The sequence below is a fragment of the Typopeltis vanoorti genome, chromosome 9, assembly GCF_054136105.1.
Source record: "Typopeltis vanoorti isolate ZY-2024b chromosome 9, IOZ_Tvanoo_1.0, whole genome shotgun sequence".
NCBI lineage: Eukaryota > Metazoa > Arthropoda > Arachnida > Uropygi > Thelyphonidae > Typopeltis > Typopeltis vanoorti.
In genome coordinates, this window is record NC_143557.1 from 16,192,402 (window position 1) to 16,209,139 (window position 16,738).

The window sequence follows — 16,738 nt, forward strand, 5'->3', positions numbered from 1 at the left end:
ATTAGCTCTGCTAATACATTCCTGAATGCTGACAATGTCAAGTTCTTTCCTAATATCCTCATTTTTAATATGATATTGTCATTGATGCCATCTGTTCACACGTCTAATCTTTCTCAGGACTCTCATATCTGCGGTCTCTAGTCTTTGGTCAAGTGTTTTACTTCTGACCCAGCTCTCAAATCCATAAGTTAAAATTGGTTTGAACACTATCTTGTATACAGCTAATTTAGTGTTCCGGCTAATGTTCTCTCTTATTCCATATGAATTTATTCAATTGACTTCCTACCATACCAGCTTTCCATTCACAATGCAGTTGACATTTTCACTGATTCTACCTATTTTCATTGTCTTCATCTTTTTATTGCTGACCTTCGTACATATCTATTACAAGAATTATTTAATTTAGTCAGGGAATCTTGCAGACATGTATCAGATTTATTTAGAAGTATAACATCATCAGCATAAAGCAAAGAGCTGACATTAACATCTCCAATTCTGATAACATGTTTAATACCATTTTCTTTCATAATGTACATCTTTGTCTCACACCAGATTTAACATTAAACCATCTTCCTGTACTTCCTTCAATTCGAACCGCTGACTTACAACTCAAATAAAGACTAAGTATTGCTTGATATAATGCCCCATTGATACCATATAACTGTAGCGTATTGAATAGCTTCTCTCTCGGCACCTTGTCATATGCCTTTTCCAGATCAACAAAACTTAAATACAGATCTTTGTTATGTTCCCATACTTTCTCAACTATTTGTCGTAAAGTGAAGATCTGATCCTCTCTATTTGGCCTGAATCTGGCTTGTTCTTCACCAAGCTTTTCTTCCACAATTCTTCTCAACTTCTCAAGTATACTTCCATAAATCTTGCCAGGAACACTCAGTAAGGAAATACCTCTGTAATTTTCACATTCGGTTTTATTTCCCTTTTAATATATGGGTACTATGAGAGCTCTCTTCCAATCATCGGGAATTCGTCCCTCTGTTTAGGCTTTCTGAACTATGCAGTGCAGCCACTGCAAGACTTTTACACCACCATACTGGAGCATTTCTGGTTGAATATCATCTACTCCTGCTGCCTTTCCACATTTCAAGCCTTTGATTGCTTTTTCTACTTCTAGTATGGATATGTATTCTTGACTGTATGCCTGTTGAGTGTTTTTTACCACTGTGCAATCACTACTTGTTTCATTTAGCAATTTTTCGAAGTAATTACTCCATACTTCAAGGATATCTTTTTCTCCTATTTTCATGTTACCTTTATCATCTCTAACTCCTTTTACAGCACTCTTTCCTCTATTTCTAAGCCTCTTCAACAACCTCCAGAATATCTTACCACTTGCTTGATATTTATTTTCTATTTTCTTGCCAAAGTCCTCCCTTGACTTTTGTTTAGCTAGTTTTACACAGTGTTTTGCTTTCTTACATTTGTCTCTGTATTCTCTCAGAGCACAAACTGACTTATTTGCCAGGAACTTTTAATATGCTTTCTTCTTTAACTTCCTGTGTCCACCATGGAGTTCTGAATTTTATATCCTTGCAGACAACCTCATCACATGCCTCTGGCTGAATCAATCAGTGTTTTCTTCAAGGCTTGCCACTGAATCTGCAAGGTTTGGTTCTTGTTCTCAAACTCTTTCATTTTTTCTTCGATAATCTTTGTGTATTTTAGTCTGCAGTTCACATCTGAGAGCTGCTCAACTTTTATTCACTTTAAAACTTTCTTATATATTATTTTTTCAATATGAAATTCAATTTTATCCTGCTCAAGACTAAATGGTGATCGCTTCCAATTTCAAATCCTCTGTACACTCTGGTGTCTTGCACCAGGGAGAAAACATCACTATCAACAATAACATAGTCAATGAGACTTTTCTTATTCTTTGCCTCTTCTCTCCATGTGAATTTGTGCACATTTTTATGTTGGAACATGGTGTTATTAATAACCATTCCAACAGGTATTTGCCTTTATTATTAGCTTTACTCTTTTCTCCAAATTTTCCCAAATTATTTTTGTATGTCTGACAATCATTTCCTACTCTGCTATTTAGATCCCCAACAAGGACCAACTTTTCCTTTTTCATTGTGTCAGTTGCTTTCTCTAAAGCATCAAAAAATTCCTCCACTTCTACCTTAGTAGAACCTTCTGTGGGACCATAGGCATAAATAAGTCTCATTGTCCAATTCCCCATTCTGATATTTGCAAACATCACTCTATTTGAGACTGCATGCCATTCATGATTAGCCTCATATTTAGTGTTGAATACTATGGCTACTCCTTCTTTTCCTTGATTGTCATTGCCTGAATATAACATTTTGTATTTATTGCTCAGAAAAATCTCACCAGTTTTGGTCTTTTTTGTTTCAGTCACCCCTATTATGTCGATCTGGTACTTATCTAATTTCTCAGCTAGCTCCATTTCTTTGCCATTCAGGCTTCTTATGTTGATAGTACCGATCTTTAACTCTGGTGATGTTGAGTTGGGTTATATTTTCAGATTTGTTCCAGTAGCTGACTTTACGCTGTTTACCCTGGTTCCCTGGCGAAAACTACTGGGGCCTTGTTTAACTGGGCGACACCCCAGTCAGCATGAAATTTTGTCATGTTGTGCCGTCATTTTGTATATTGGTTTAAGCCAATAAGAATACAATTTGGTCGGCTAAATCCCAAATTGCCAGCCCATCGTCGTTCGTTCAGTATCCAGGCAGATACCCAACAGGGTGCACCACGAGAAGGTGAGGATTGGACATTAGGTCAGAAGCCCTGTTTGGTTCTCCACACTCCTTTAAAGGCTATGTAGAGGTCTCCTCTCATTTATATAGCTTTGATCCTTAAGCCTAGTTTTCATTATTACCAAATTCCTTATCAAAATAATAATAATAATAATAAATAAAAATATATTTCATTGTAAATTTCTGTGTTATTTGAATTTAGATGTACATTTAAACAAAAAAAAAAAAGATTTATTTTTGATAGAACAAAATTTATAAAGATACTATACATTTTCACTTAATATAAATAATTTAGCATCAATGAAAAGAGTGAAATTGCTTATTTCTATATCTGCTATATCGCTCTCTTTTGTGCATTTTATAAATCCAGTATTCAACGAATGATCCATACTTAAGAATTAGAAAGCTAAAAAAATTACCGTATTTACTCGATTATATCTCGCACTTTTTTCCCAAAATTAAAGCTAAAAAATCGTGGTGCGAGATATATGCGGGGATTTTCGGAAACTAAAGTTTTCAGGAAACAAAAAACTGAAAATGGGTATAACTTACCAAGAAGCTTCTGTTCTCCATCACTTCTTCTGTCCTCGAGAGCAGATTCCTTGTGTGCAACATCAAAATTATCTACCCAAATAGAGTCATCATCTTTCCCATTATATCAAGCAAAAATTACCAGTAATTTACGACTTGAGATACGTAATGAACAATCCTTGACAAATTACTAATGAGAAGTGAAAGATGTGCACGATTGTAGGCTAGTAGAGAAAAAGTAGCTATTAAGAAGTGCATATGATTGGTGTGGTATTAACAAAAGATCGCACGACCCAAACAAAAAGCAACAATTGAATGGAAATGCTAATTCTCTTAAACCATTTCCATAATATCTGAAATACATTCACTATATATTTCTTAGTTTTAACACATGATGGGGTAATGTCAAGCAAAACTTTATGTTGCACCAGCAACATGTGGTTTTGCTTGGGTCTATATAGCAGTTTCTTTTGGAAGAGAGATGTAATTCATTAATTAGCATTTATATTCCGAGTTGCCTGTAATTACACTATTTGTTGAGAAATATATTACACAGTCTGCAGATGTCTGTGAATCTTATTCATTGACATGATAAAACTAATGGTTTTTCGTGTTTCTGCAATGTAGTTACTGTTGTGGGGGGGATGTTGTTTACTTCAGGGAGCAAGGAGAATTTATGCATAATTTAATTTATATATAGACTATAAAAGTTTATGAAATTCACATCGTATGATATTTTATGGATTGTTTCCTTCAGTATCTAATAAGTGGGTTCTAAAATGTTTAGTTTTAGTATGTATGACTATAATTTTTTTTATTAATAAGATATAATAAACACATTTAACTGTCAATGGAAAATGGCGCCTTTTTTTATTTGGTAAACTAAATGCTGTATTTTTGTAAAATATCTTGTTGCCATAACACGGCTGAACGAGTGCCCTTATTAACACTTGGGAGCTCACAGCGGTAATTTTGCAGCGTACGACACGATTTATCTGAGAGATACATTCATTACTAATATGTGCGTAAATGCAAAAAACATAAAGAAAAAACACTGCAAATATAATACATGATGGTACAAATTAAGTGAATATTGAATCCAACATTATTTCATAGCCTAATATAGAAATTAAAAGTTTCGGCAGATGCAAGCATAAGTAGTGCCTTATGGGCAACTCGTAGTAAAGGTTGAGCAAGCCCCCAGACCACTTTCCTTAGTATTTTCCATAAATGTAAAGGCTCACCTTTGGAAAAATTGAAATATTTCACCCCCCCCCCATTGGAAAAAAAACATAATACAGACATATATTATTATAATATTTATTTTATTTATATTCAAGAATTTGCATTTGTAAGCTTTTTTGTGTATCAATACCTTTGAAATAAAACTTATATGAATAAGCATATATTTACTAATATTCATTAAGTGCTGAAATACGCAGGAAGCAAAATTTGTGGACAAACACCGATGCATGATTTTTTCCATTAAAATATAAAAAAAACAAAAGAAATAATAAATAATAAAAATTAAATGCGTCTTTTAGGATTAAAAAAAAAAAAAAGAACTACTTAGTCTTAAAACATTTTAATTTTGTTTTCATTATTTCACCACTCCCTCAAACAAAACTGGCTGCCCCCAAGGCCCACAGTTTGGAAAGCGCTGTTCTAGAGGACATGTATGATAAATAAGGCTTTGGCTCTCTATTTCAGTAATACATGATGGTTTATTTATTTTCAGTTACAATCTAAAAATTATTGAAATAAAGAAATATAAGGAATAAAAAACTTTTGTTACAAAATAACGCAAACATCGATAATGAAAGAAAATAAAACTAAACAAATGCATTTAACATTAATTAATCAGAATCTTCAATAGTTGGATTTACAAAACTGTCATAAGTCATCGCAAACAATATCAATGCTGAAAGCATAATACTTTACACAATGCTTGCAAAAATATTTTGATAAGCGACTCGTTTTGGATGCATAGCATATAAAACATCTTTTTCTTTTTCTGTTTGTTGAGGGAGCCATATCTGTGTCATCATTAGAATAATCTGAGCATTTATATTTATATTTATGAGCTATACTGACATCGGAGCTCGCAGTAATTTACTATCAAATATCACAAACCTTTACAAAAAACGTGTTCAACCAAACTGATAACAAAAAAAAAAAAAAAAAGTCAGGAATATCACTCATAATATATGCACCTGCAGCTAGTCATGACCTTCAACTTATACAATAAAATATTTATGTCAATTAGCAAGTATCTGTCAGATCTGCTGGGACCTCAGCAGGGTCAAATATCACAGATCTTTGCGTAACACTTGTTAAACCAAACTGACAGCGACAAAAGTGCAAAATAGCACTCGTAATATACTCACGCACAGCTACCCATGACTTTCAACCTATACAATAGATAGGTTAAAGAATATTCATGTTAACAATTAGCATGTATCTGTCAGATCAGATGCGAGCGCCACCGATTGTTAAGCAGCGCCATAAGGCAGGCTGCCTCTATACTACATCCTGTCGTTGGTACTGGTCCCAGGGATTATCAAAATAAAAATAACTATTTGGAGCTTATATAATTAGAATAAAAGATAATTATATTTATAAATATGTATATATAAATTTAATTTTTTTTTTTTTTAATTTTTTCTGCCTCCAGTATAATTGTAACATTTCCGCCCTTTTACTTTTCTGCCTGCGGCATTCACATTGTAACATAAACTCTAAGTTTTCCGCCCTTTTACTTTTCTGCCTGCAACATTCACCCATTCCGCCCCTGCCTTTCGCCAGGCCTGGTGATCGTAATCAGTAGATAACTACTCAAGGAAACATTTTGCATATTGACTAATCTGTTTGGACCATACTAATTCCTCCATTAAAATCACTCGCATCCCCCTGTAAAAAATTAACAAAACTATATTTTTCACCCAAATCTAATCCTCCTCAAATTATAAAAAAATCCATTGCCATTACTTACAACCAGAGCACATCGAGAAAAAAAAAAAAATTGGAAAAATAAAATTAAATAATTGCATGTGTTCTCAAAAGATATTCAAATTTTAGAAGACATGCAATTACCATCATCATCATTATTATTATTATTCTCAGACCTTATTCTCAGGGATGCTTAAGGGTCAAAGCTGTATAACTGAGAGGAGACCTCCACATCACCTTTAAAGGAATGCGGAGAACTGCCCAGGGCTTCTGACCTAATGTCCAATCCTCACCTTCTCGTGGTGCACCCTGTTGGGTATCTACTTTGATACTGAACGAACGAGGATGGGCTGGCAATTTGGGATTTAGCCGATCAAATTGTATTCTTATTGGTTAAACCAAAATAAAAAATGATGGTACAACATGACAAAATTTCATGCCGGCTGGGGCGTCGCCCGGTTAAACAAGGCCCCCGTTGTTTTCGCCAGGGAACCAGGGCGAACAGCGAAAAGTCAGCTACTGGAAAAAATCTGAAAACAAACCCCAACTCAACATCACCAGAGTTAAAGATCGGTACTATCAACGTAAGAAGCCTGAATGGCAAAGAAATGGAGCTAGCTGAGGGATTAGATAAATACCAGATCGACATAATAGGGGTGACTGAAACAAAAAAGACCAAAACTGGTGAGATCTTTCTGAGCAATAAATACAAAATGTTATATTCAGGCAATGACAATCAAGGAAAAGAAGGAGTAGCCATAGTATTCAACACAAAATACGAGGCTAATCTTCTTGAATGGCAGTCAGTCTCAAGTAGAGTAATGTGGGCAAATATGAGAATGGGGAACTGGACAATGAGACTTATTTGTGCCTATGCTCCCACAGAAGGTTCTACTAAGGTAGAAGTGGAGGAATTTTTTGAGGCTTTAGAAAAAGCAACTGACACAATAAAAAAGGAAAAGTTGGTCCTTGTTGGGGATCTAAATAGTAGAGTAGGAAATGATTGCGAGACATACAAAAATATTTTGGGAAATTTTGGAGAAAAGAGCAAAGCTAATAATAATGGCAAATATCTGTTGGATTTTGCTCAGGACATGGACTGGTTATTACTAACACCATGTTCCAACATAAAAATGTGCACAAATTCACATGGAGAGAAGAGGCTAGGAATAAGAAAAGTCTCATTGACTATGTTATTGTTGATAGTGATGTTTTCTCCCTGGTGCAGGACACCAGAGTGTACAGAGGATTTGAAATTGGAAGTGATCACTATTTAGTCTTGAGCAGGATAAAATTGAATTTCATATTGAAAAGAATGACATGTAAGAAAGTTTTAAAGCGAATAAAAGTTGAGCAGCTCTCAGATGTGAACTGTAGACTAAAATACAGAAATATTATTGAAAAGAAAATGAAAGAGTTTGAGAACAGGAATCAAACCTTGGAGATTCAGTGGTAAACTCTGAAGAAAACATTGATTGATTCTGCCAGAGAGGCATGTGGTGAGGTTGTCTGCAAGGATAAAAAAATCAGAACTCCCTGGTGGACACAGGAAGTTAAAGAGGCAGTGAAGGAAAAGAAGGAAGCATATCAAAAGTTCCTGTCAAATAAGTCAGCTTGTGCTCTTACAGAATACAGAGACAAATGTAAGAAAGCTAAACAGTGTGTAAAACTAGCTAAACAAAAGTCATGGGAGGACTTTGGCAAGAATATAGAAAATAAATATCAAGAAGGTGGCAAAATATTCTGGAGGTTGTTGAAGAAGCTTAGGAATGGAGGAAAGAGTGCTGTAAAAGGTATTAGAGATGATAAAGATGAAATGAAAACAGGAGAAAAAGATATCCTTGAAGTATGGAGTAATTACTTTGAAAAACTGCTAAATGAAACAAGCAGTGATGACAGCACAGTGATAAAAAACACTGACCAGGCATGCAGTCAGGAATACATATCCATACTTGAAGTAGAAAAAGCCATCAAAGGCTTGAAATGTGGAAAGGCAGCAGGAGTAGATGATATTCGACCAGAAATGCTGAAGTATGGTGGTATAACAGTCTTACAGTAGCTGCACTGCATAGTTCAGAAAGCCTGGACAGAGGGACGAATTCCCAATGATTGGAGTAGAGCTCTCATAGTACCCATATATAAAAAGGGAAATAAAACTGAATGTGAGAATTACAGAGGTATTTCCCTACTGAGTGTTCCTGGCAAGATCTATGCAAGTATACTTGAGAAACGGTTGAGAAGAATTGTGGAAGAATAGCTTGGTGAAGAACAAGCTGGATTCAGGCCAAATAGAGGCTGTCAGGATCAGATCTTCACTTTACGACAAATAGTCGAGAAAGCATGGGAATATAACAAAGATCTGTATTTAAGTTTTGTCGATTTGGAAAAGGCATATGACAAGGTGCCAAGAGAGAAGCTATTCAATACGCTGCAGTTATATGGTGTCAATGGGGCATTATATCAAGCAATACTTAGTCTTTATTTGAGTTGTGAGTCAGCAGTTAGAATTGAAGGAAGTACAGGAAGATGGTTTAATGTTAAATCTGGTGTGAGACAAGGATGTACATTATCCCCTCTGTTATTCATTATCTATATGGATCACATTATGAAGGAATGTGGTATTAAACCTGATATCAAAATTGGAGATGTTAATGTCAGCTCTTTGCTTTATGCGGATGATGTTATACTTCTAAATAAATCCGCTACAAGTCTGCAAGATTCTCTGACTAAATTGAATAGCTGTTGTAATAGATATGGTATGAAGGTCAGCAATAAAAAGACAAAGACAATGAAAATAGGCAGAATCATTGAAAATGTCAACTGTGTTGTGAATGGAGAACCTGTGGAACAAGTAAAACATTTCAGCTACTTAGGCACAATTTTTACTGAAGATGGTAAACTAAATATAGAAACAGAGAACAGAATCAGCAAAGCTGGTATTGTGGGAAGTCAATTGAATAAATTCATATGGAATAAGAAAGAAATTAGTCGGAACACTAAATTAGCTGTATACAAGACTGTGTTCAAACCAATTTTAACTTATGGATCTGAGAGCTGGGTCAGAAGTAAAACACTTGACCAAAGACTAGAGACCACAGATATGAGAGTCCTGAGAAAGATTAGAGGCGTGAACAGATGGCATCAATGGCAATATCATATTAAAAATGAGGATATTAGGAAAGAACTTGACATTGTCAGCATCCAGGAATGCGATAGTAGAGCTAATCTCAGATGGTATGGTCACTTAAATAGAATGGGAGAGGAAAGATTAGCAAAACAAGTGTTCTCTGCCAGGTTGGCAGGAAAACGACCCAGAGTAAGACCAAGATATAGGTGGATTGATACGGTACAAAGTGCCTTAGACGATAGAAATATAAGATCTGATAATGTTGGAGTCTTGACAAGTAACAGACTGATTTGGAGGAAAATTGTAGATAGGAAGTTAGTAATGATGTAATTTTTTCATGTAGTACTGTCATATCCTGTACACCTCTTGAGGGTACATGGCAGGAATTTGATGATGATGATGATGATGATTCTCAGACCTTCATGGAGTCAAAGTTTCATTATGTGAATTCCATCTCTCATACAAGCAGCTAATCATATAATGCCTTAAATAATTTCAAATTATCCACAAATACCACTTTCCAGTCATTCACCACTCTCCACACAAAAACCAGCTTCTCACTCCTTTGCCCACACTCTCCTTATGCAACTTCCAGGGATGACCTCTTGTCCACTCTCACCATTCTGTGAAAATCCTCTTCAACATTAATCTTATAAGAACCCAATATAAAATTTTTGGAAACAACTACCATGTTAGAATAAAACTTCAGTTTAATATAACCAAAATAATCACTTGAAGTTTTGACCTTCACATTAAGGTCATCATCTGGAGTATACACTTATATACAAAGACACAGTGACCTTAATGTGAAGGTCGAAACATTGAGTGATTGTTTTGGTTTATGTTAAACTGAAGTTTTATTCTAACATGGTACTTGTTTCCATAATTTTTATAATTAATTCTGATCACTATGTAATCATGAAGGAAAGGATTCTTATAATAACACCTTACCAACTTGTATGTCTCTATCATATCACCCTTCCTTCTCTTATCCACTGGACTCTGCAAATTGCATCTTCTTAACCTTTCTTCATACTCAACATTCCAGAGACCAGAAGCCACATTAGTCAGTTGCCTCTGGATCATTACCAATATCTCTTTATCCTTTTAAAAACCAGGTGACCAAATCTGTGCACAGTTGCCCATATGTGGCCTATGCGACTTTCAAACCTCATTCAGCTTGATCCATTCTCCTAAAGATCCACTGCATCCTCTTGAACATCGTGGAGTGCATAAAGTTCCTTGTGCCTGCAATTTAGCTCACTTTGAACAGACTGATAGATATCCATGATCATCTGTATTACAAGTCAGGATTGCCAGACTATGCTCTGGATACTCCTTCACACAGAATCAGATGGAGGAAAACATCTATATTACATAGAAGTCATTATAGGTCTGAGAAACTATTTTTAGAATCAGCATCAGTTGTGAAGCATTCTCCCAATCTCTAAAATATGGTTGCATTAAATTACCAAAGATCTGGGAGACTATCATTTTAAGACCTGATAGCCTGATTTCTCTAAATTAACCTTATGGATATCCAACTCATAGAAAGTTCCATGCATGGACATTAGTTCTATTTTTAGTTACAATTTGATTTGTTTTCCACATTTTTTTAATTCAGTGCTGTGTGCTTGTCACAGTTATAATTATGCTCTGATGATGCTGGGTAGAAAACCAGTGAAATATTATTGAGTTCAATATTTTTTTTTCCTCTCTCTTGCTGTTGTTTATATCATAAAGCATTATTATGAAGAATCAAAGACACCTGAGCTTTTCTGTAGGTATGGAGTGTTAAATAGCTGCTGCACATAATGAATTATTAAGCGTAAGATGCCCATTTCTATTTCACTGTTTCTTCACAACCTTTTGTTCTGTTAGTTGCATTACATTATATCTTCTTTATACATATAATTCATGCCTTTCAGTTCTACCCACATTTCTTTCCAGATATACATTCTTCTATAAGTTTCAAAGAAGTAATAATAAGTATGTTGATTTTTTTTATCGACCAAAAAGGTAATTTTCCTTCAAAACTAATGTAATAAAAATAACTAAAGCTGGGTTTATAGGTCTTAATAATTATTTAATAAACCTACTAGTTTCACCGCTTAAGCTAGTGGCTTTGTCAGGGTTAGGATAAACACACTCATATACAAAAAGCATTAAATTTGAATCATTACATAACTACAAGGGTGGTCTGAAAAGTTCTCAGCCTAACAATGAAAAAACAAATTTATAATTTCAAAATTATTTTTATTTTTCAACATAATCTCCCTTAACACTAATACATTTTTCCGCGATGCTCCAGTGCCATTATCCCGTCTACCTGTAGTGGTTCTCAGTAAGATCTGCAAAATACCCCTCTACAGATGCAATCACTCCTTGATTCAAAGAAAAACGCTGACCATTGAGGGAAAATTTTTAGTTTTGGGAAGAGATAGAAGTCAGAGGGAGCCAAATCTGGGGAATAGGGTGGGTGTTCCAACAATTCATAGTGCAGATCCCTTAATTTTCCCATTGCCAAAACACCTTTGTGGGCAGGTGCATTGTCCTGATAAAAGATGATTTTTTCCTTCTGCAAACCGGAAAAAATTCTCACGAATTTTTCTGTCTAATCTGGTTAAAAGATTGGAATAATATTCCCCAGTTATTGGTTTACCCTTTTCAAGATAATTAATAAACAAAATGCCTCTAGCATCCCAAAACATCGATGCCATGATCTTTCCTGCTGATGGAACCAATTTTGTCTTCTTTGGTGCTGAACAACTGGCTTCTGTCCACTGTTTTGACTGCTGTTTGGTGGATTCTGGCGTGTAATGGTGAATCCAAGTCTCATCCATATTAATAAATCAACTCACAAAATCAGTTTTATTCTAGTTAAAATGCTCCAAGCACTGTTCAGTGATTTTCATGCGAGTGCGTTTTTGATCTGCTGTGAGCAAGCATGGCACCCGTCTTGTGCAAAGCTTTTTCATTTGCAATTCTTCATGCAAAATTTATCCTACACGTTCTTTTGAAATGCCTATAGTCTCAGCGATTTCATACAGTTTGACTTTCTGGTCATCCAATACCATATCATGCACTTGATTAATGATTTCTGGTGTTGTTACACTTTTTGGACGTCCTTCACGTGGATCATCTTCAAGGCTGGTTCGGCTATGTTTAAACTTGGTAGTCCATTTCTTAATTGTCTGAAATGAAGGAGAAGAGTGCCCATAAACTTTTATGGACTTTGAATTAATTTCTTTTGGCGTTAAACCTTCTTTTACAAAGAATTTTATAACTGCACGATACTCAATTTTATCCATTTCAAAAGGATACAGACAACACTTTTGCTTCAGACAACTGTATAAAACAACTTGTTAGAATGACTTGCAATTTCACATGGATCCTTATGACAGATGTGCCAACTTGGAAAAAAATCTTGCCGATATTCTTGAAATCTATGGTTGAGGCCAAGAACGTTTCAGACCACCTTGGTATAAAGTCTGTGCAGTTAGCCTAGTGGCTATGCACTTCGCAACCGTATGCCTGGGAAAGGAGTGTCCTAGGTTCAATTCCCGTTGCCAATGTGAGGAGCTTAAGGATCTTTCTCAGACATAGCCAAGTTAGCCGGTCTTGTGCATGGAGAGCAGGGTTTTCCTCCCCAGTTTATCTGGGTTTTTCCCTACCACAAGCAGGCAAACCGGCCATGACACACACAGCTATAGCCATAGAATATACCGGGAGGCATAGGGCTAGTCACCTTATCCTCGGGATGGGTACAACTTAGAAGGGCTTAAGAGAGCTCTATAACAGGCCAGTAGGCTTAACATGTACAAGTGAGAAGGAGAAGAAGACATGACTATAAACACTGAATGTGTAGGAACTGTTACACAAAAATACAAGTAAAACAAAAACATTTGGAGCGTGGAAGCTGGCACATGGTCAGTCATTGTTCAGCAGGTGTGCCCGATAGTTTAAAGAAAAATTAAAGTCCAACGTATGTAAAGATCTGATAAGTGAATTCCAAATGTCACACAAAATCATCCCTTGGTTTCTGTTGATTGTGAATTACCATTGTAGCCTCTTTGATATAGCAGGCACTGAAGTTGTCTTATGTGTATGGCATTGAGCTCTTGTCCCATTCAGTGTTGTAGTGAGTGTGGGAGAAATGGAATCCCAGACCTCAGCTGTCTTCTCTGTTGTTATTGATGTTTCCAGTATGCCCCTTTTGTCTTATTTCTAAACTTCTCAATGTTTGCCCTACATAATTAAGGCCACAAGAACATGGAATATTGTAAACTCCAGGATGTTTGTTGAAAAGTTTGTGGTCCTTGGGCAAGAGTAACAGATTTCATACTGTCATAATGGGTTTGAAGGCAACTCAAATGTCATGAGATTTCAGTTGATTTGCGATTTTTAGTGAACATTTGCCAATAAAAGGATGGAAACCGAGGCTGTGTAATGAATGTCATGGATCTGTTGTGGAGAGGGATTAGAGAATAGTATTCTTTGTGCCATTTTTTTAGGATATCCATTGCTGATCAATAGTTGGAGAATAGAGTGTAATTCTTCCATTAGTGTTCCTTCATCTCTTATAATAGAGATTACCCTCTTTTTCAGCGTATGTACAAGACATAATTTTTGCGAAATATGGTGCAATGAGGAGAATTGTAGAAACGACTTGTATGAGTTGGCTTATGGTACACACCAAGAGAAATGCCTCCGTCTGCTTTTTTTGTAATTAGAACATCTAAGAAAGGTAATTTTCCTTCATTTTCAAGTTCTAAAGTGAATTTGATTTTGTGGTGGAAGGAATTAATAGATGACAGAAAATCGTGTAACTCAGCCACACTGTGTTTCCATATTATGAATGTGCGGTTGTCCATGCTGTTAGCCTAGTGGCTGTGCACTTCGCAACCATAAGACTAGGGAAGGAGTGTCCCAGGTTCGATTCCCGTTGAAGACGTGAGGAATTTGAGGATCGTCCTCAGCCATAGCCAAGTTAGCTGGTCTTTGGAGCAGGGCAGTAGGGTTTTTCTGCCAGTTTATCTGGCGTTTTTCATCCCACAAGCTGGCAAACTGGCCCCGTGAACACACACGGATCTACAGCCATAAATACTTAACCCCCCCCTTCCCCATGAGGGGGCTCAACTCACCCTAATAGGGACGGGAGAAAAAGGGATTAACTCCATACAAATAAATAAATAAATAAATGTGCGGTTTACATATCTCCACCAAAGTGATGGTTTAGGATTTGTAGATAACAAGAAATTTTTTTGAAGTTTTCCTTGAATCCACACAAGGAGGAAAGAGAGCTCTTCCCATTGCAAGGCCCGAAAGTTGTTTGTAGATTTTTCCATTCGTAAAAAATTTTAGTTGAGATAGTGTTTAAATAGTTGAGAGATGTCCTGATGGAACAGATTATCTATAAGTACCATAATTTAGTCTAAAGTAACATTTGAGAATAACGATGCAATATCCAGACTTTTGAGAATAACAATGCAATATCCAGACTAACTAGAATGTTTGTAGGTGAGATAGAAATTTCTCCTAGTTTTCCTACAAAGTGTTACGTATTTTTGATGTAGGCATCCACATGTTTAATGTGCTCCTTTAGATGATTAGCAAATGCTTAGGTAACAAATAAGTAGGTGAGCTAATACCATATACAATCGTTCGAAGAGGAATATTAATCTTGTGTACTTTGGGCATGCCATATAAACATGAGGTTAAGGGATGCATGAATTTCAACCTTTTTTTTAATTTCTGCAGGTCATATAGTCATGTTACGTATAAGGTTATTGGTTTCTTCATGATTTGCCTAAGTAGAGTCATAATCTAATGGAGTGTAAGTAGAGGTGTCAGAAAGTAGAATTGAAATTTTGGATATATAAACAGTTGTATTCAAGATCACAGTTGAATTGCCTTTATCAGCCTTAAGTATTATAATATTATCTTTATTCTTCTTTAAATTTGAAAGTGTTCTTTTTTTTTAGTATTATAGTACTTTGATAGTATTATATTATATATTATTATATATAATATATCATGACAATATTTTGCCTTCTTTGCACTCTTGAGGAACGCTTTCCCACTGTCAAACTCTCCAAATCAAGGTCATACCCAACTTTTTTTTCTTTCTTTTTTTTTTTTTTTTTTGCAAATTCCCTAAAAATATAAAAATATGTGGGATGTCATTCATATCGACATTTAGTCCAATCAACACTTGATACAATGGATCTTTCATCTCTAATCTCTCTCTCATTTGCCTCCCTTTTGTTGCACAGCAAGATTTATATTTCATGATGAACACTTAATAGAATGCGAACAGCAAGGAGTTAATTAAACAAAAGTTTTAATTCTTCCAGTATTTTGTTTCTGTCAGAGATGTCTTTAGGGTATTAAAATAAATATACATTTGAAATACCAACAAATGATAAAATCTTAGTAACTAGTACCTTACCTAGTACTCTAGACTTAGTAAAGTCTAGAGCACTAGGTAAGGAGAGTACTCCCTGGGTGCTATTCCATCAAATGTTCAACATGAGTTTGTAACCAACACCTAATACTAAATACGGGATCATCATTTACATCTATATCATATACATCGATAAAATATTTGTTAAATAATTACAACCTTGAGACAGTGACTCTATTATCATATTCACCCATTTATGACCCTTTCTTAATTATTCTTTTCCTTCTTACTATGTAAATAAAAAGAATTCCTTTGAATTTTTCTTTAACATGCTCATCACTTTTCTGGCTTGCATTTTATACCCATGTATCTGATAATTGTCTTGTACATTGCACTGCCTCCATAACATCTTTTCCATACTGTCTGATTTTATTTCTACTCAGTTTATTTATTTAATTCTTGGTATACAGTTGTACATTGCCTATGTTAGATGTATCTTTATTCTCATTCTTTATTAATCTCACTTATCAACCCATAATACTGATGTCAGTTGACTACACAGCTATCCATAATCACCCTCTTTATAATTCTACATATATTTTCCTCTTCATAGTAACTTGGCATTGCTTAACCACTTCACCAGCAGTTATATATAGCCAACAATTATATACCCAGACAGTTTGTCAGAACGTTTCACATTCATTGATCCCTACATTCTCCCTACATTCTCAGGCCTATAATTCTGTTAGGTTTACTTCTGCTAATTTCAGTTTCACACAAAATAGTCTCAAAACCATCACAATTGTATCCACCTCATCTCTTAGTGGATACAATTCCTCTACTATCATTAGTAGAGGAATTGTATCCACTAATATTAGATTCGTTAATATTCTCTATTTGCCTTTTCTCCATCCTGTCATTTCAGAATTTTTCATATCCCTCTATATTTATTCTCCATTCAACCAAGTTTCGCTTATG

The 16,738-nt window shown here is 35.3% G+C and overlaps 1 protein-coding gene across 1 annotated transcript in view; it reads left to right on the plus strand.

Annotated features, from left to right (window-relative positions):
• The window catches only part of LOC150102899 (tRNA (34-2'-O)-methyltransferase regulator WDR6), a 624,232-nt gene that overhangs the window by 567,195 nt on the left and 40,299 nt on the right, over positions 1-16,738 (plus strand). The gene's annotated exons all lie outside the window — the stretch shown is intronic.